The sequence below is a fragment of the Phalacrocorax aristotelis genome, chromosome 11 (assembly GCF_949628215.1).
Source record: "Phalacrocorax aristotelis chromosome 11, bGulAri2.1, whole genome shotgun sequence".
Classification (NCBI taxonomy): Eukaryota; Metazoa; Chordata; class Aves; order Suliformes; family Phalacrocoracidae; genus Phalacrocorax; species Phalacrocorax aristotelis.
Window position 1 is genome coordinate 11,173,121 of NC_134286.1, and position 21,516 is coordinate 11,194,636.

Below are 21,516 nucleotides of genomic sequence, written 5' to 3' on the forward strand. Positions count from 1 at the left end.
ACCCACAAAAAACAGGTTCCTCTGTGTATACATTGTTAACAATCAGATTTTTAACATTTTCATTTGAAAAAAAACCCTAACCCAATAGGAAAACCATTTGAAGATAAGGCCTTCTGCAGAGATGAGGAAAAACAGCTGATACAGAGCTTTGTCACAGCACTGAATAATACCAAAAAGATCCAAAGGAACACCAATCAGAGCTTACTTAACCCACAGGGATTTAAAAAGCAAGTCCCAGGTCCAAAAGCTGCACCACCTTTCCTATCTGGGAATCCTGTTCCTGTTTTATAAAAGCACCATCTCTGCCACACACACTTAGAGCAGATCAAGCCCATATGCTTGGGTAGCTTTGGGCCCACACCAAGACACGTGCCAGTTCCACTAGGGCAAGAGGTGCTAAGTGAATCTGCATGCAGATGGGGAGTATGCATAATGAAGCAAATGCCAGCTCTTTGGCAGGATGCTGCTCAGCTGAGAGGGTGATGCCATGTTGATAGCAGATGCTGCTAACACCTGTTGATGGGTACAGCACTCTTTTTAAAAGCAGTCAACCATGGGAGGCAGGAAAGTATGGGGCTTGTAGGCACTTGGGTGTCAGAAACAGCTAATTGCTTTCCAGGTGCCAGCGGGCAGTAAACAAAGGAAAACACGTACTGCAAGGTTACAGAGCCAGGCAGACAAGAGGGAATCTGCAGTAAACAGCAGCACTGGTCCTCAAGGAAAAGAAGCACCAGTTTGAAGCTGCAGGACCCAGACTGATGGACCTTATTGCTTCATGTGCTGCAGCAGCAAAGCAAAAAACATAAACCCTGTTAAGTTTCAAACAGAGCTGAGTTTAGCACAGAGACCACTTTGCCTAAGCCACACTGTGGGCTGAAATGAACTATTTGAAAAAAAGAAGGATTATGGCTGCATAGACAATAAAGCAGAAGAAAGAATATTTCCCTTTCTGAATAACCCATCTGGAAGGCTAACTGCCTAAAACTACAATTTCTACCCAAATGTCTTGCCACTGTTCCTGTAACACATGCCTCTTCTGTTCTGGCTACCTCCCATTCACTAATCTTTCAAGCCATTCAGCTGGCCCAGGACAGAAACCTCAGCCTGCTGCACAATTTTGTAGTGCTCAGCCAAGAAGTTCTCTAGGTGTGAGCCAGCAGACTTGCACAAGACAAATCTAGAAGGCCGCAACACCTTCGTCATTCCCTTGGAGAGCATTGTTGCCTCATTACTTCATTTTTCCACAGAATTTTTTCTGCTTCCTCCACATCCCTAGATAGGGAGCATCCAAGGCACCAGTAGTACTTTAATACAACATAACTTAGGAAACATTCACTTATTTACTTGTACATGGGACAAAAAAGGATTTGCTTCTGGCACGAAGCAGATATGCTGAACACATGCGTTTTTTACTTCTTTATGCTGAGGTCTCCAAGAATGTAACATTCATACTGGGCCAAGCCAAAAGTTCACCTAGCTTAGCAGATGCCAAAGACAGGGCATGCAGATACAACCCCCTAATACTCTACTGGCATTCAACCATCTTCAAGCCAGCAGCTTTCTAAGCCAGATATCAATTCTTCATATTTCATAAACCTCATTTGATCTTGTCCCATTCTCTTCTGAATCAATGTAAACTGCTGTGCTCGTGACACCTCTTGGCAAGGGCTCCCCAGGTTGACTGTCCATTGCATGAAGATCCACCTCTGCTTACACCAAAGCCAGCACTTGATACTTTCAATGTATTGCTCTTGGACCAGCACTGCCATCAATCCATCCCCATCTTCCTCATGTAATTTTATACTACTCTGCCCTATCCCTCCTCATGCCATCTCTTTTTCCACACTCCAGACTCTGGACTAGTGATTCATTCGAGGAGTTTTAGCATTTCCTTTTCAGTATCACATTCTTAAATATCCCCTCTGTTCACCCTGCTTTCAAAACTCATTCTTTATTACATTACATTAAAGGAGTCTTATTTTTCTCAGTCTGGTTCAGTCCCAGCTCTCAGATAAAGTATTGAAGTAGGAAGGGAACAGTGGTTCCAGAGAATAAAGCTTTCCTCTCCATAAGCAGTGCCAAAAAGAAACTACAGACCTGGGCTGTGGCTACAAAGGACTCCAGCACCAAACAACAGGCAGAGCTGGCCAGTCAATTTGGTATGTTAGGGCAGTTGAGACGCAGTTTGCACTAGAGAAAAAGCTTGAAACAAATTTGTGTGAGGGCACCCTCATTGTGCACCTCATTTCCTTGCTTTCTGCTACATTCACATTAATATACTCTTCCTCCACTGCCAATTTCTTTTTAAATCCCCACTCAGTGCTGCTGCGATAAAGGGTGTTTTCATTACAGATTCTCAATTATTACTAACCACTCAGATTTCAGATAAGCACATTTTTCTTTTCCTCTACCAAACAGTGCACCAGCTAATTATTGTCTGCTGAACGAGTTTCAAAACTCAGCTTGTTTGACACCACAGAAGCATAAACCCAAGAAAAATAATTCTCTGGAAATGCTATCCACTGCTTCTTTTATTTTAAATTGGTTCAGCGCTTTCATTGAAACCATCTTGTGGGGAAAAAAAAAAAATTCCAGCCCTTGGGGAGAGACTAAACAGAACAACTTTTAATATGCAAAGTTCGGAAAGCAACAACAGAGAAGAGGGTTTTGGCAGAGGCACCTCTGGCTGCCCCTAACAAAAGCTTTTGTCAGTCCCCCAGCTCCAGCAGCGCTATCAGCCAGCTGGCTGCATAATTTAACATATAATATCTTATGCATTTTGACCCTATCACAACATTTTATAGGGACTAATGGAAATGACAGAATCGACTTTTTAGAGCTTATATAGTGCTTGCTTTGATCTGCCGAGGTTTACACCGCATCCAGTCAATTACCTAACCCAATGTACTGAAATCTACTGTCAAATGCAGCACAAAGTAAAAAGCATTTAATAAATGCATGGATGGAATGGAGATCAGCTGACCATGAAAAGCATACTGTTTAGTCATTCTTCTTTTAAACTGTGTAGGTCTTCTAAAACCCACACAACAATGTATCTAATACTCTCAGAGTTAATTTTTTAGAACTCTTTCCAGGCTCACTCCTTTTTAAGGCTTGCTATTGTAAAGACAACAGCACATTTTATTAAGCAATAATAATTTTAGCAAATCATATGCAATACATTTTATTGCACAAGTTTACTATAGAAAAAATTATTTGTATTTTGCCATAACTAACAAAGAACAAACAAGTGTCCTTTGCTCGTCTTTGGCTTTTATCAATTAAAACCAGGCAGGTTTTTTGGTTTTTTTTTTTTTTTTGTTACATTTTTGAACTGGCTGGCCAAAAACATTAAGACACTGAAAAGAAAGTCATAGCATACAAGCACTGTTGGAGTTACATATTTCCATGACTGCTTTTCTGAATCAAGCACCAGTTTGGCAGGGTAGACATGCCCAGAAAGTTGTTTTTCCCAGGGTGAGAACAATCCCTCGCACCCTAGCTGTTCTGACCTCGCAATTTTCCCACACACAGGGAATTTGGCTGCGTAATTTGTAGAACATCTCAATTTATGGATTTCCCCCTCCCCCCCCCGAAAGTTAATCCCTGTAAGAAAAATAGATCAATGTGAATCGGACAAATGCAAGAAGATGAAGAAAACAGGGCTGTTGCTAAACATAACATCTCCAAGAAAACTGCACTCGTACGAGCACACAATTATCACCACAACTGTGCAGAAGAGAATTTTTTCCACTAAGATATGGCAACCTTTTGCAAAGCACAGATAGATACTTCCACTTGCAATCACTCAGTCTAATATCTGCATTTTTATTGAGATATTAGACAGGAGACAGGTAAAAATAACATGATTAACTTCTTGCATTCTTTTTATATGACTTATGTCCTTTACTGTATCTTGGCCTCCACATATGTCATAAATCAATGAAAGGGGAGAGTAATAAAAGTAGAGATACACAGAAAAGATGAAGGACTAATATTCAAGTCCTCCCACGGAAGGCAGATAAACCTCCAAGGAAATGTGGGCAGATCTGTGTTAAGAGGAGGAGAATGGGAACATGAAAAATATCAGCCAACCAAAATAAAGGAAAAACCCAACAACACACATACGTATGGATGGTCCTGGGAAACTGGCAGGAACCTCTCTGTAGGAGGATTGTCTGGGGAACAAGATGTCTCAGGGCTTGTAAGTCAGACCATCCAACCATGAGGTACCAAAGCCTGTCAACATCCAAAACAAGCACAATGGTTATAAAAGGAAACAGGAACTAGGACACAACAATAAATGCAGTAAAACCACCTCAAAAACACAAGAGCTAAGAGATTAGCAGGCTAGACAATACTTTTTCCTCCACACTGTCATGGTTGATTGTTTAAAGCCTGTCAGAAGCTCCTCTGGGAAACCCTTTGTAGATATACTGAGAGCAGTGGGAGAGCAGGGAATCAGTCAATATTTAATAACTTTATTACTCAGACAGTACCATATGAAATTAATAGAAAATTACAACGACATTTGGGAAAAAGTGCTTTTCTTTTGCAATAACTATCAAGTAGTTTGAAGTATTTTGAAAAGGTTTTCTTTTTTTAATATTTAAATGGCACACACCTGTGCTAAAGCTGTAGCAGAATCTTGAGGACACTTCAACTACCGGAGGGTTTCTAGAAATACTTTTTTTGCCAACACTGAAAGTTTTCTTTTTCCCATCTCACTTTCTTTTTCAAATCATGAGCAAATATGCAACTGCACTGAAATCATTAGCACCACCCACCGGGCAGATCTGCTTGGCACCGCACACTCACTCTCTCCAAGACAGACAGTTGGAGGCTGTATCTGGACTCCAAGGAAGAGGCGTGCAGAGCACAAGCAGCCTTCCACTGCACAGGCTGCATTAAGTTTCTTTCTCAAGGAAGAAAGATAATTTCAAAAGGAAGCCCAGGAGCACATTTGGTTTTAGCTCCTACATCACAGTAGTGAAACTACTATTGGAATGCTGCACACATATCAGGAAATTTCACAATTTTAAAAGAATGATGGAACATGAAAAAACCCCATAGAAATAGCCAAAAAAGCATTTGAGAGGTAGAGACTATGCTTCACAGCACAGCACCGAAAGAGCTTCTTACAGAAAAACTAATGCTGAGCAGAGACTTGTAGAAGCGCATGAACGTTCTCAGAAAACATGCACGTGGCCAACTACCAACACAGACAGCTTCTGTAACTCAGCAGAGGAAGCAAAGGAAAAAAATCAGTGTCACAAAGTTGAAATTGCCAAGTCTGATATTAAATTCTCAATCGATGCACTCATGATACTCTCAAATACCATGTGTCTCCTGGAAGACTGGGAGCACTTCTTTCACTGCTCTTCCGTATCTGTCTTCCCAGAGCCAACATCCTGAAGAAAATAATTATTTTATATCTTCTCTCCTCATGCACCAAGCTCTGAATTCCAATATAAATTTAGTTCTCCCAAAGAGTTGGTAATTCACCTGCCTTTTCTTGTCCCTACGATCCTCCAAGGAGGAAAGCAGAGCAGTGGCACTCTCAAATTTCATTTGATTGGCAAATGCCTGAGGTTTTCTACTGATCTTTAAATGCACTCTGAATCTAATAAAACCTTCAACACCAGTACTGGAATATTTCATACACTGCAGTTTAATTTCTTATTTATCTGACTACTGCCAAACAAGAGAATATTCCATGAAAGCTAATACAGCCCTAAAACAGATACGAACCGTTCTCAAAATGCTCTGTGTGTATGTGCATGCATGCATGTGAGTCCACATATCCTACTGTTTAATTCTTCGTGAAGACATTTGTTTTGTTTTAAATATTCTGACTGGAGACATTCTGCTTCAGAAATATCTCTATAAATATAACCAGGAGGAAACTTGGCATACACAGTATAATCCCTTTGCTATCTAGACTTGATCCTGCATAGAAATTGTCTGGTGCATTAAAAAAAATAAAAACACACAAACACAAAAATCAAATAAGATTATTTTTGCACACTGCTTACTACTTCTTAAATTTGCATTTTATATTGTGCACGTACAGACCACAAGATCATCACAAAGTGGTGTTATACTACTGCTTAAAAAAAACCCAAACAAACTCTGCCACCAAAGCATGCCTAGAAGTAGAACGGAGGTGAGACACCAAAAGCTATCCTTCCATTCTGCTCTGCTTTGGAAAGGCCTCATCTAGACCACCCAAAGCTGGAGAAGAACCAGGACCATGGAAAAGAGTTCAGAGGAAATAGCCAGAAAAGTAAAAGATGTGACTTATTGGAAAGACTGGAGAACATGGGTTGCTGCAGTGGGGGTGAAGACAACTGGGGAGCGAAGGTGCTAAAATGTCCTTACTTGCTACATAGAGCACCCAATATTCAGGTTGGAAGGCGCTGCTCAGAAAGTCAAGGGCTGCTCCCTGGCCCAGTACACCTCCTTTTCCAGAGGTGTTCGTTTAACTTAACTTCCGCCAATGAAGGCTGTAAATTTCCCTAAGCAATAAATTCTGATATTTTACTACTGATCCCTTAGGAAGCTTCTCCCTGGCATCCAATCTTAATCTTCCTTATCATAAACGAAGACCTCTCTGTAAGGAAAACAGAGAGGAGAGTATTCTCTTCTTTGGAGCAGCAGTATCGCCACAACATCCATTTTCAGTTCTTGGTGCTAAACAAGCCCAGTTTGTTTAGCTTTCCCCAATGGTCATACTTCCTAGTCATCAGCCAGTTTATGCTAGAATCATAGAATCATAGAATCATTAAGGTTGGAAAAGATCCTTAAGAGCATTGAGTCCAACCATAACCCTATCACTGCCAAGTCTGCCACTAAACCACGTCCTCAAGCACCACATTTACATATCCTTTAAACACCTCCAGGGATGGTGGCTCAATTGCTTCCCTGGGCAGCATGTTGCAGTGCTTGATAACCCTTTAAGTCAAGAAGTTTTTCCTAATATCCAACCTAAACCTCCCCTGATGCAGCTTGAGGTCATTTCCTCTCGTCCTATCGCTTGTTACTAGGGAGAAGAGACCAACACCCACCTCACTACAGCCTCCTTTCAGGTAGTTGCAGAGAGCGATAAGGTCTCCCCTCAGCCTCCTCTTCTCCAGGCTGAACAAAGCCAGTTCCCTCAGCTGCTCCTCATCAGACTTGTTCTCCAGACCCCTCCCCAGCTTCGTTGTCCTTCTCTGGACACGCTTCAGCACCTCAATGTCCTTCTTGTCCTGAGGGGCCCAAAACTGAACACAGTACTCGAGGTGCAGCCTCAACAGTGCCGAGTACAGGGGCCCCATCCCTGCCCTGCTCCCGCTGGCCACACCATTCCTGATACAAGCCAGGATGCTGTTGGCCTTGTTGGCCACCTGGGCACTGCTGGCTCATGCCCAGCCGGCTGTCAGCCAGCACCCCCAGGGCCTTCTCCTCCAGGCAGCTTTCCAGCCACTCCTCCCCAAGCCTGTAGCATTGCATGGGGTTGTTGTGACCCAAGTGCAGGACCCGGCACTTGGCCTTGTTGAATCTCATACCGTTGGCTCCGGCCCATCGATCCAGCCTGTCCAGGTCCCTCTGTAGGGCCTTCCTGCCCTCCAGCAGATTGACACTTCCACCCAGCTTGGTGTCATCTGCAAACTTACTGAGGGTGCACTCGATCCCCTCATCCAGGTCATCAATGGAGATATTGAACAGGACCAGCCCCAACACTGAGCCCTGGGGAACAGCGCTCGTGACTGTGCGCCAACTGGATTTAACTCCATTCACCACAACTCTCTGGGCTCAGCCGTGCAGCCAGTTTTTAACCCAGCACAGAGTGCACTTGTCCAAGCCATGAGCAGCCAGCTTCTCCGGGAGAATGCTGTGGGAGACAGTGTCAAATTGTTACTTCCTTCTGGACCCCTTCCAGTTTGCTCCCAACTCTCTTGAAGCACCGTACACACAGCTGCAGCCTGTCTGTTACCTTCTAGCCTACTTTTGCATTTATCCACCCAGCACAGCGGTTGTGTGTTTCAGAGAAGGAAGGCAGCCAGGCTCCCACGCAGACGCCACCCACTCTGCTCATCCCACCCCACCTCTGCCACTGCTGCCCCATCGCCCGCTCATCGGCCTGTGTTTTCACAGCCAATGGTTGCTGCCTGGTGTAGTGTGTGGCATCCTGCTAAACTTCATCCCCTGGTCTTAGACCTTATTTGCAATTTCTCATTATGATTTTGATTTCTGGTTCTATTCTCCAGCATACATACGATCCCTTCCAAATGGTTGATCTCTATATTTGGAAGAATGCAAGACCAGGTCAGCTATTAAGATCTTTCAGACTAATTATAATTAAGCACAGTTAGGGATCCTGCGGAAACTCCACCTTGGAGGTCCTTAGGGAAAGTCTTAGTCAAACCACTGTTTGAAAGAATATAGTTATACATGACACTGCATGGGGTGGATAGATGACTTGTGGAGAGCCTTTTGGACATTCTTCATGGGAACACGAAAGCAAGGACTCCTGCTCCACTCACACATTCATTTCACATCTTGTTGCTGTGTGTCAGATAGATTGACAACATGCTGAGCCCAGCTGTGACAGCTGTCTCAGGAGCAAACGCTCCAAGCACCAGTGCAGCTTAAAGGAGCTTGTGGATGGAGGAAGAGTCCTTGCTTTTGTGCCCTAAAGGACTCCCAACTTTCTCCAAAAGTGACATCAGTTCCCAAGAGGGCCAGAGACCGAGAAGGCTGGATGCTGTTCCCAGGGAGCACCTGACCATCTCTGCAGATGCAGAGCCATTGTGATTCTACATCATTTGAGCACTTGCCCCCACTCCTTACCCTGCTCCTATTCCTCCAGATCTCAGCCTGAATTTAGCTTCTTTCCCAGAACGCCTCATTCCTGCAGATTGATGGGTTTTGTCTTGATCCCTAATCCCTGCAAACTTATACCTCTCTTCCAAAGGAAGGTTCATGCTTCACTCTTAATCCAAGGCTCCATGAATTAATAACTTACAAAAGCCATACAAAAACCTTTGACCTGCTGGAAGCAATAACCTATGGATTTAGCATTTTGTTCACTGCTAGCAACTAATAAAAGGATGAAACCAAGCCACTATATCACAAACTGTCACCAGCGGCTCAGAACAAACCAGATCCCCTTTGGATCAACAGAAGCATGAAGACTCATGCAAACTCCCACTTCATGCCTGCCCTGAATTGCAAGCAGTACCTCAAGTCACGTCCTTTCATCAGCTTTCAGCCCCCATCCCACTCCCGTCACCTGCATATGACCAAATGCACTCAGAACAGGACTAACAACAGATGGGATAATTAAAAGGCTTTGAGTCATATAACAGTAAGTGCATGAGTATTAGGGTATGTTAATTAGTATACTTACAAACAGAAGGCTGAAAGACAATCTAAATTACAGCACATGATCTCCAAATCCAGCTCTGAAGTTTTAAAATAGCCTTCCTGTCACCCTCAAGCACCAAACAGCCATGCCTGAAGCTGGATATACATTCCCTCTTTCATCAACAAATCTCTGCTCCTGCCCTGTCCTAATTGAGGTGTTACCTTGAGTTGTCACATCCCATTATACATGATGTGACATAGGATGACATGAATAATGTACCCCACTTTGATGTGAACAAATTCATCACATTAGCTTTGGGGAAGAACAGGAAAGCAAAAATGTACTGAGCAGCAGCTTACTTGAATCACTGCTATATTATTATTATTATTATTATTATTATTATTATTATTATTATTATTATTAACAACAAGTTTACTCTCCCTCTCATTGAAGAGTAGCAAAAAAGCCAAAGTTAAAAAGAAATTTATTTCCTCACAAAAAGCATTTAGGAAAGCTTCCACAGACCTTTTTTCCAAATCCTACAAAAATTAAATGGGTCACTTCAGCACTGGTTGGCATTGAACTATCGGTCACCAGATATAACAGATGCTCTTCATATTTCTTTTGAGAAATGAAGGATGTGAGGAAGAAAGGACCTTCTTTGCTGGGTTGTTCTTTGACTAAGCAGATTTTTTTCCCCTCTTGTTCTACAAACTGGATGTCCACAGAGAGATACCAGAATCTAGGCATTAAATCAAAGAGCCAAAAAAGTTAATTAAATCTCTTGTTAATTACAATCTGAGCTAGCAAGCTTCCTGCTTACTCATGGGGAGGAGGAAGAATAGCACTTAGAGAATCACAGCTTCCTGAGGATTGCTCCTCGTGGCCAGCAGCAGTCTGCCGGCGCAGTGAGAAGCTGGTATGAGTGGGGTGCATTGGTGTTTCTTTTCGAGCACATGCATATTCCCTCACTCTTCTAAGAGTAAATGCTAGAGAAATTCTCTTGTAGGTCTCTGGGTTGTGCTTCACCCTCATTTCCATCCTCTGCATTCCCACCAGGGTTCGTGGGACCACATGGAGATTAACCAAGGAAGGAATCCAGCCCTCTGCTTTTATTTTTACCCATTGTGCTTTCACCATAGATGGGTGCGTGAGAAACCATCTGCTTCCTTGGGATGAAAAGGCAGGAGAGGGAGCTACAGTTTCCAGAGGAGCATATCTTTCAAGATACAGCATCTGTCCTTTCTGTTCCTTCTGATTTATAGGAATTTCGGTTTGGGTCAAATTCACTGCTACATTATGGATGAGAGTAACCTAATGTGATGCTGCACCCAGAATGAATTTGGCACAGTGACTTCAGCTCATTCATTCTCAGGGGTGATATTTCAGAGCACTTGATCCATGATGCATAGTAGGCAAATTTACACTGATGCAGTAGGTGACTTTCTAATTTCATTCATGCTCAGAACATCCTGTTGCCTGGTATGACAGTACAGGTTTTAGCTGAAGCTATTTAGTTTGAAGAATTAGATAATAAGGATGTGTAACTTCCATAATCAGAAATAAGTTCTGTTAGGATTTTGCACAGGAACATTATTAGTGCAGCACAGAATCTCTGGACAATCAATTTGTCAATCCCTCACATTTGAAGGCAGTAGGAGAAGTAGCATCTGATTTAGAGACAATTAACTTTTGACTAAGAAAGAATGATGTCAGGGAGCAGTCAGAACTCAAACCTAATCTTTCTGATATATATGAATTTGAAGAATTTTTCAGCTTGAAAATTGTTCACAGAATCACAGAATTCCAGGTTGGAAGGGACCTCAGGGATCATCTAGTCCAACCTTTCTAGGAAGAGCACAGTCTAGACAAGATGGCCCAGCACCCTGTCCAGGTGACTCTTGAAGGTATCCAACACGGCCGAGTCAACCCCTTCCCTGGGGAGATTATTCCAATGGTGACTGTCCTCACTGTGAAAAATTTCCCTCTCGTGTCCAGTCGGAATCTCCCCAAGAGCAACTTGGGTCCATTCCCCCTTGTCCTCTCCATGGGACTCCTTGTAAAAAGGGAGTCTCTACCTTCTTTGTAGCTGCCCCTTAAGTACTGGTACATGGTGATGAGATCCCCTCTGAGCCTCCTTTTCTCAAGGCTGAACAAACCCAGCTCTCCCAGCCTATCCTCATATGGCAGCTTCCCAGTCCTCTGATCATCTTGGTGGCCCTTCTCTGGATCCCTTCCAGCCTGTCCACAACCTTTTTGTACAGCAGGGACCAGAGCCGTACACAGTACTCCAGGTGTGGTCTGACAAGTGCTGAGTAGAGCAGGATAATGACTACTTTATCTCTGCTGGTGATGCCCTTTTTGATGCACCCCAGCATCCTGTTGGCCTTCTTGGCCGCAACAGCCACTGTTCACTCATGTTGAGCTTTCTGTCCACCAGGACCCCCAGGTCCATTTGCACAGAGCTGCTCTCCAGCCAGGTGGATCCCAGCCTGTGCTGTCACTGTTACAAACAGGATTCCAGGCAGATGTGTAAGACTGACAGATTTCCTATATCACAAATATAGTAGCTGCAAACACAGTTCAAATAACACCCTTGGTCTCCTTACTTTCTGGAGAGTTCCCAAAATTTGAAATCATCTTTTCAAAGTTTCCTAGAGATCTTCCTCTACTTCATTACTGAAAACAACCTGACAAAGCCTAATGAACAAACTAACCGACTTGCTCTTTTTTCCCTTCAGTTATAACAGGTCTTTGGTGTATTTATGTGGAAACCAATGCCCAGATTTAGTCATAACTGTGATTCACATTAATATTTGGCTGTTCCAGAGGAATGTGTATTATCCTCAACACGGATCTGCCCAAATTCTGAAATCCTACATTCTTCCCAAGATGATGCCAGGAATGGCATGAACAGTAAACTTGTTCGGGGACCACAGAGCTGGCTGATCGAGGTGGTGGTCAGGGCTGTCCACCTGCTGCTGGGAAGGTGGCACTGATGTCTCCCTGACCCTGCTCCCCTTGCAGCCAGAAGGTCTCGAAGATTCTTGGACAGGAAAGTGCTAGCTCTGCCCCTAGCTATTGTCAAAAAATCATTTCTGCTTAATGACTTAATGCTTAATTCTATTCTAAGAGACACACACTTACTCAGAAGAGTTTGGCACTGGGCAACTTGATTTACTGTCTAAGGTAGGTTCCTGTCCAGCTTCTCTAAAAATTGATGGTTTCTACCAACATTTTCTGTATGAATCTGAGGATAAAACAATATCTCTGGTAATGCTGCAGGTGGGCTGAGGGACACAACAGAGTTGGCAGCTTCACAGCAATTCCTGCCTTTTCAGGGAAGCAAAACTGAAAGTGGTATTCAAAGAGCTTGGCCTCCCAGGCCAGGTCTTCTGGGAGAACTCAAGTTTTGCTGGGAAACCCCAACCCTGCACTGATCTGCGTTACATTCAGTGCAAAGCTGACAATGCAGAAATTGCAACCAATATGACTGCATAACAAATTTCAAAGTCAGAGAATCTACACTAGGCCAGCAACAGGTTTACAGCAGATGGCACGCCCACCCCTACTCGCTGCTGTCACTAAGGTTTTCAGTGCTGAATACGGCTTTGGACCCCTGCAGAGACCAGCAGTAACCCAGCGCGGTGGCGATGCAGAGCCATAGGATGTGTCAGGGATCCACCCGATATCATTGGTAGGGCGCACACGAGAGCTCTTTACAGTGCAGGATTTCCTTCCCAGAGGAAAGGCATGGACAAGGATCATTAAGCAACAGGCCCAGTGCCCTCTGCTTCAAGGCTTTCAGGAAATCAAAGAAGGGATAAGACTGCACAGAGCTTCCAATATACAAGAAACTGAGCAGAGGCTCCGCAGCTGAACATCTGCCACAGACATCCAAAATGAACAACACATCACCAAAGAAGGCACCAGAAATAAATCAAAAGAGACACGGTGCAGTGAAACAAGAACTAGAGATGAGCGGAAGGGAGATTTGTTGTGATAGAGGCAGAATATGTGCAGCTTGGGAGCGGATTTCAGACCTTAGCAGTCTCATGTAGACAGAGGATTTAACCGGAGTTAATAGTTAACCCAGTTAAAGTAACAATCTTAATTTGAGTACTTTTAGCAAGTGATAATGCTGATATCAGCTAATCTGTGCCACTAACAGCTCTCTGCTTCCAAAGCTAAGGCAGAAAACCCTCCAGCTCCAGCAAGACTTTCCACATGCTTGGATCAAACTGTGGGCAAAATTCAAGTGTCAGCACATGTCCAGTGCTGTTTGAGACTTCCTGTCTAGTCAAGACATCTGCATGGGGCTTGCAGGTAACAGGATTTCTAGGAGAACTGCAGCCTTTTCAAGTAGCAGCTGGAAGCCAGAGCACCTACCAGGACTGAGAGTGACAGGACTCCTACCTGAACATCTGGGTCATCTTCATCCAGAGCTACCATAATTTTTAGAAAATTTTTTTGCCAACAATATTTTCTATACATACTTTAAAATGCTTAGCAGGTGTTTTATGTAAATGCGCTCTGAAGCGCTGGCATTCTCAATTAATCCTCTTGGCTTGGACACACCTCCAGAGTTAAGTCCTTGTCACACTTTCTGCCATCTCATTACTTAAGTTCCTTTATTGCTAAGGGGATCAGTACTAACTTTGCCTTTGTGAGGAGTGATGGAGGGAATATAGATCTGCAACTGCCAAGAGTGATTGCTGAGTTATTTTCTTTGGCAGGTGATCCAGGCATAAGTCTTATACAAGTACTGCAAGGAGGGCAGTATATAGCACTCCTTACAATTGTACGACACAGCAACCTGGAAGCTACAAATCTGTGTTGAACTGGGCTCCAACACAAGCATATTTGTGAGGCAGCAGCAGCTAGACTTTGCAGAATTATTTCATAAAAAAAACCCTAGCTAAATTTTCAATAAGTATACTTATTCCTGTCATTCATTAATATACCTGCTGGCTAAAAGTGCCAAGGGACTTCCAGCATGGCTAATATGTTCCCTGTTATGGAAGAGTCAAGAATTACTGTATTCACTTTTGAAATACATTACCTATCATGGTTGGGGCACAGCTGTCTGTGTTCTTAACTCACTGGTAATGATGTCACCAAGAAGTAACATTAATCTCACATAGTGACAGAAAGCAGGGAGCAAGTCTTCTGGAATTTATGCCCTTCACCCCTTAGCAGGGGAAAGTGTTGAGTTTGAATTGATTCAAGGGATCTGAGATAATAACAGGACTTGGGAAGGTGATTCTCTCGTGTCTGAACTGAAAAATTAGAAGTCCAAAGCAGACCCACAGCAAAGACATTAAATTTGCCCATTCTCAGTGGAGATAAGGATGGAAGCCTGGCACCTAAATATACCTGTGAACTGCTTATTGGTTATGACACATGCTCCTGCTAAATAGGTTTATCAAGAATAAAGAGCAGTGCTTTATCAGGATAGGCTTGTCCCTGCCTAACTGCATCATTGCCCCTACAGAGGGGCAGCACACACATCCTCACAGAGATGACTGCAATGAACACCAGAAGCCTCCATCTTAAAGCATGGGATGGAAAGAGTGTCTGGAAAGAGTCCACCCAATGAGAGCAATGCTTTGAGGAAAAGCAGCGAGAAGGTCAAAGCAACAGATAGCTAGGGCACTACAACACCCTCAGCCAGAAACATGGCAAACCTCCCTCAGAACCACTTAATCCTATTACCTGTAGGCATGCAAGAAATAGAGAGAAGGCGTCACCCAGAGGATTTTCAGTGCATCTGACAACACTGTTTACACGTGATTAATAATTAGTTAGTTTTAGAAACACTAAGCAATTAGAATAATTTTGCCTTATAGCAGTTCCAAATCTCATAATCTCCCAAAGACCCTCAGGTTGCTTGGATTCCCACAAAGCATATTGTTCCTACAAAGTAACGCTATTTTACCATGCACAGTAAGTCACATCACATTTTCAGCCCTACCTTCAATCATCAGCTTGAAAATAACTACATGCAAATCCACTGCAGTTCTGATTTTGGAAGTTTTAACTCCACACGCATGAGCATCCCCCCATTCAGGTGTGGAACCACTTGCCAAGCATAAGATCAGCAGGCATCACACCCACCAGCCCTCTCCAGGGCTGATCAATGCACCAATCTGTTTCTGTACAAACTCATTCCATATTTGCCTGCAATAAATGCAGTCATCTTGTTTCTGTCAGTAACATTTACTCAGTAGATCAGCAACAAGGGAAGCCATGAGATTAATTTCCCAGTCTAAACATAGCGACACTTCTTGAGACCTTCCAACACCAGACTTGCACAAATAAAGAGTCAAGCTTAGCCCAAAGGCAATGCTCTGCATGTACTGTACTCCCTCTGCATCACTAAGGGGTGTCTCATAGAACAATCAGTCTGGCTCCCTATGCATTGCCCAAAGTGGACACAAAATGATTTAACTCTCTCCATGTTTGGAAATGAACTATGAGGTGGATGCAGTATAAGTTTCCATCTCTGCCTCTCAGTGCCCTATATCACACTGTCCCCAAATTCTTACCTCTTCCGACTCTAGCTAAGAAATTATCTTTTCCATTCCATTCTATTGATTTCTAAATTGCTTTAAAAATAATACATTTAAAAACCTTCCATGTCCGATAGCAATTAGAGGAGGGTGTATGCTGCCATACAGCTGTCCTTCAATTCTGAATGGGTCCTCCAGAGATGCATCTGTGTGGTTTTGTGTCAGGCAACATTAATACGTCCACCTAAAAGATAAAGCTAAGAAAAAGATTTAATGTCACTGCTCATAGGTAGCCAGAATGCAAATCACCATGGAAATCTAGGCAGCAGATTATGAAGTGCGCTAGTTAAGTGGATGCAGAACAGCCATCAGTGACAAATATATTCTACTGAGAATTGTGTGATTTCTACACCACCAGTTTTAATACAGGTGTAGACGATACTGTAAGAGTTTTTAAAACTCCATTCCTATTGTCATCTCTCCTTTCCCTATTATGAAAGCGTAAGGGACTGAAAGAGTTAATGGCTCAAACATTGTTGTAAAGTGGGATGTAGTGAACATAGCAACTTGCCCAAGTTGCCGAAGGAAAGGGCTTATGACTGCCCAAAAAAACCCCTCGCCACCACCCCTCACAATGGCACCTGCGCAGATCAAGAAACTTCTGGAAGAAGAACCATATAAGCTCACAGGAGGCATAACCAACAGTGGAGCTTAGACTATAAAAGACACTACAATAAAGAGACTGGCATGTGCCCACCACCAGAATGTGGTCACGTCTGTGGTCATTGGCGCCGGATCCAAGGGTGGTGATATCTCCCTGCCTTTCCCTCCCCCACCCTCCTTTCTTTTCCTCTTCTTCTTTTACAAATATTCTTAATAAGAACCCCCACCATCAACGCTCTTCCATGTTTTCAAGTTCAAGTTGCCTTTCCAAGTTCAAATTACTTCTATGTTGAAATAAAATGTTTAATTGATTGTTTGGCGCCGTTTCACCTTATTTTAGTCTGAGGGGACCATTAGAACCTTGGTCTCTCTCCTTCCTCCTCTCAGGTTGGGACGCAACAGAAAGGGAGCACGAAATTTTGGAGGGTCTCATCTTCGGAAATTAGCCAGGCCTCAGGAAAGCAAAGACTGGTGTTCAAGAAACAAAACATCTAGCTGCATTTAAAGAGGGGGTTTTACTGGCCAGAGTATTTGCGATATAATTACTTTGGATTCAATAAGCAGAAGAGCAATTTATGTTAAACTTTTACTCCGATCCAAGCAAACAGGCACCCTGAGGCTACTCACGAAGACAGCACAAACAACAGTGAAATCACATCCAGTTGAACGCATTTCTAGTGTGCAAACAGCTCTACCTCAGAGGGATAAAACCAGAATTTCTCTAACTGTAGAAATTGAAACCTAAATATGGTGCCCAAGACTGCAAGTTCAGAGGAATTCTTGGGCTGTTCCCACTGTAAAAGAAGAGTATCAGGACACTGTGGAGCTGTAGAAAAAGGACTGCCTATCTCCACCAGTTGGTGTTTTTTCCTTCTAGCATTCAGGAATGACATCAAATGTCTCACTGGAAATGACACAAAGAGAAATAGCAATTTATACAATGAACTGCTGACATACCCTAAAAAATCCTAACTTGATCAGCAGAGACACAATCATCTATAAGTTCTGCTTTTAATGAAGTTTTTTACTGAATTCAGAGGACTTTTCATAGTCTGAGAAATAAAATATTTTTAAAGGATTCCCTTTTCTCTACAGTTAATATTGGCAGTCAGGGAAAGGACATCCCAGGACAGGTTTTCAGAGCACGTTTTTCAGGATTCTGTTCAAATTCTAAGCCATTCCTACCTCCCAGTGCAGGTACTTCACATTGAATCATATTTGTTCATAAAAGGCACATGTAATTCTGCAAAATGAAGAATAACACACTCCCTTATTCTTAACAAATTATACTCTGGTGTGAACATATTTTAATATGCATCAAATGGATTTAAGTGTTCCTAGGTCTCTGCCAAAAAACAGCTCTGACAAGTTTTCTGTTTGTCAACTCTTGATATCAAAATACTAATACATAGAGAACTCTCTTAGGACTATGCTTTTAAAAAAAGGAAAAAAAAAGCCTTTACCTTTCATATATACATATGGGGTTTTTTAAGTTACTAATAAAGACCTGAAAGGCTCATTGATCATCTACCAGTTGACAGTTTGCAATGGAGTCAAAACAATATTTGACTTAAAACTGAAACACACATCAAATCCAGTCATTTGATGACTGTGAAGTCAACAGAACTAATTGAAAGTTTTTTTATCCCAGTTTGGTCTGCAGCTGGGAAGGAAGTTGAGGAAACAGTGGATATAATTCACGATTGGAGCAAAACAATATTATGTCTCATGGATTTCTTTCAAAGTTACTTTCAAAATGACACCTTTGGGTTTTAGCAATCTGGAATATCAGATAGGCTGAAGACCAGTGCATGGTAGGTTTTGAACAACAGGTAGACATTATGCCCTTTCTCTTCAAAAAACAAAGCGAACAAAACACTCACATATACACAAGGAAATTTAACTCCCAGGATCTTAAAAAACATAATCTTCTCCACTTGCTCTCATCTATATTTCTTCCCCAAGAAAAGAAAATAGAAACATGGAGGAAGGGGAAAGAGGTCTGCAAGAAGTCTGCCTTTTCTGTCTTTGAAAAAAGTTTCATTTTTTTCTCCAAAAAAAATTCTAGTTTTTGGGATTATGGCTTATGTGAAATCAGAGAGGCAACAAGTGCTGAGAAAAACACCCCTGATGGTCACAGTTCTCTGGCTCTTTCCCATTATCTTCCCATTATCTGGAAGACCAAAACCCAGAATCTCTCAGAGTAAAGAACTGCAAGCAAATATTTCCATTTCTTCCTTTCTCAAAGGGCAATGGTCCCCAGCTATCTCACTTCATTCTATGCAAAGATATCATAGGTCCTCCTTATTTCAGAGACTCCCCAAAGCTAGGTTAAATCAAAATGCAGGGGTTTTTGAGGATACAATACAGTTTAAGGAGCATTTCTTCTGTCAAGACCAGAATAGGGCTCAAACTGGCTCAACAATAGGAAAAAAAAGCATCCATTTCCTCTGGCTTTAGGCATCATTTAAGAAAAAAACAGGAAAATGTAATGCCATGCCAGAAAGTGACAGAGCATGCAGTGCAGACACACCAGCAGAGCAATGCATGCTACCAAACACACGTCTTCTTGCTGCCCAGGGCACTGGCCTGATGTTACACCACGCCAAGACGGAGCAACGCAGCAGCAGCTACGCTAACCCCCAGGTACCTCATGAAGTTTTCAGCTCTCCAAGCAGCAGCCACTCATCTGGCCACCGAGCTTCAGCTTTTTCTTGCACAAATACAGGTTCAATCAATATGTCTGAATGATCACAGCTCATATGTCTCCATCTTTGACAGGCTGGACAATAATAAAAGATGATGACACTTTTATTTCCATTTTATAGACAACCAAAACTGCTGAGCCTCTGTGGTGCTGTTTACATAATGTAAGAGACCTCTTCCAGTATAAAAGGATATTTCTAGCAGAAGTTACTTCCATTAACATGAGCCCTTGGCACTAAAACATGCTCTTCTAGAATACCTCGTTTTAGAGAGTCCTTTAACAGCATTATAAATAGACCCACCACTCACAGGAACCATGTGAGAAGCAATTCAAGGAATGGAAAATATATTCTTATGAGCTAATCTACATTAATTTTATGCCAATATTGGGACACTTATTAGCAACAGGTCAAAATACACTGCTACACAGATCCTAACTGCAACTTCCCAAGGTATGTTTTCCTTCAAAAATACATAATTGCACATACTGAAGTTCACTTCATTGCATGCTTTGATATCTTCAACTCAGTAACTAGGTAATATGAAGCATGCATAACTGGATAGAAAACTGCATCCTTCTATTTTAGATTTTGTGCTTTATTTCCTTTTTCCTTGTAGGTAAAGGGTCTGACATCTGTTGTTTTGCCCAGTTAATAAAGTTCGTTTCTCCCCTGAAATTTGGCAGCCCTAATCTAACATTCATCTAATTAAGAGAAAAAGGGTTTTATCTATTACATATGCGATTCACCCAGGAATTGCCGAGGCATTGCAGGATGACTTCTGGAAAGGAAGCCTTCAGATCACAAAGCTAGAAAGGCAGCAGCCCCCAGTCTGAGTGCAGCATTCTCCACTCAGTATATGCACTTATCTGACAAGCACTGCTTGGAGGAGCCTGTCCTCCTTCTACCCTTTGAAGAGAACTCTCCCATTAATCTACTTTTACTGATCATCATGAAAAGTGAATAGTCTTCTCTGAAACATTTAGCTGAGTAGCAGCACCAGCCCAAGCGAACAGCATATGGATTGTTCATACAAAATTCCCTTGTAATTATTGTCTCTGATAGTCAGCAGTGAATACAAGAGCTATTCTCTTTTTAAACTAATTAACCATGAAAAGATGTCAGCCTCTTATTATCAATCTCAATCACTCAGCAGTAGCAATACTTGCAGATAAGGTCAGAATTTGCTTCCATTGTCTCCAAAGATAAAGCGTGCTATGGCATGGACCAGAGGAGACATCTCTGCAGAACTGATTCCCAATTCAGCTTGCTTGGGTGCCATCACTGGGAGAATAGCAATGGCAGCAGCAGCCACCCCTGGCTCTACAACAAGTTTCATGTGCTAGCAAAGAACTGCAGCCTTCTGGGATACTTATGTAGATCTCCAAATAACCTCCAGCTCCTGAGGAGTTTGGAAACTCGCTGTCCGAAGGAAAATTAGGATGCTCTTCCCTTGAAACTAGCAAGTGGTGAAGTCCCATCCTTCCACTTCTGGCATGGGCAGGAAAGTTCTGACTGTTCTGCAACACTCCCAGATATCTACTCTGGATTTGCGCTGGTCTTTCTCTGCTGCAAGCAAAGAGCCGTGAACTAGCTTTAGCCTAATAAGATGCCTGAGCATATTTCTGGGCTGTGGCCAATCTGAATTCACAACATCCCAGAGCCATAGATGACCTAAGGCGCCATACATCCAAAATCCAGGGTGCAGAAGTCTGGGAAAGGGTAAAACTGAGGTTCACAGGACACTGGCACAAAAGAAAAACAGTCACTATGCCAAGAGGTTTTTATGGCATATTATAAAGGCAAGCCAGCACAGCAGTAAGCGAAAAATTAGAGGTTTAATTCCCATGCAGCGGTGTAACCCTGAGTGCTGCCAGGTCCCCATACAGAGCTTCTGCCTCCAGTTTCTCTGGACGTGGACCTTTGCTGCCTATGGACTTTTCACTAAGTAGTACAGGGTTATCTGCATGCAGAACAAGAAGTTTCCATGCTGCTCAAAATGATTTTCACTGCTGTCCCCAAGCACAACTGGTAGGTTGTTGGTTTCAACAGAAGTGCAGGAATATTAATGCAGTTGTAACATTTTCTCTGGTTTATAAGTTAAAAAATATATATACCCAGCAGGTATGTATATAAAACTGGAAAGCATCTCTTAACAGATTCATAATTTCACTCTCAACTGAATTTTTTTAAAAACTTCTCCAAGACATATTATCACACTTCTGACTCTCCATATCCAAAAATAAATAAGCAATGAAAGCTTTTTATTTTGTGCTATGAGGAA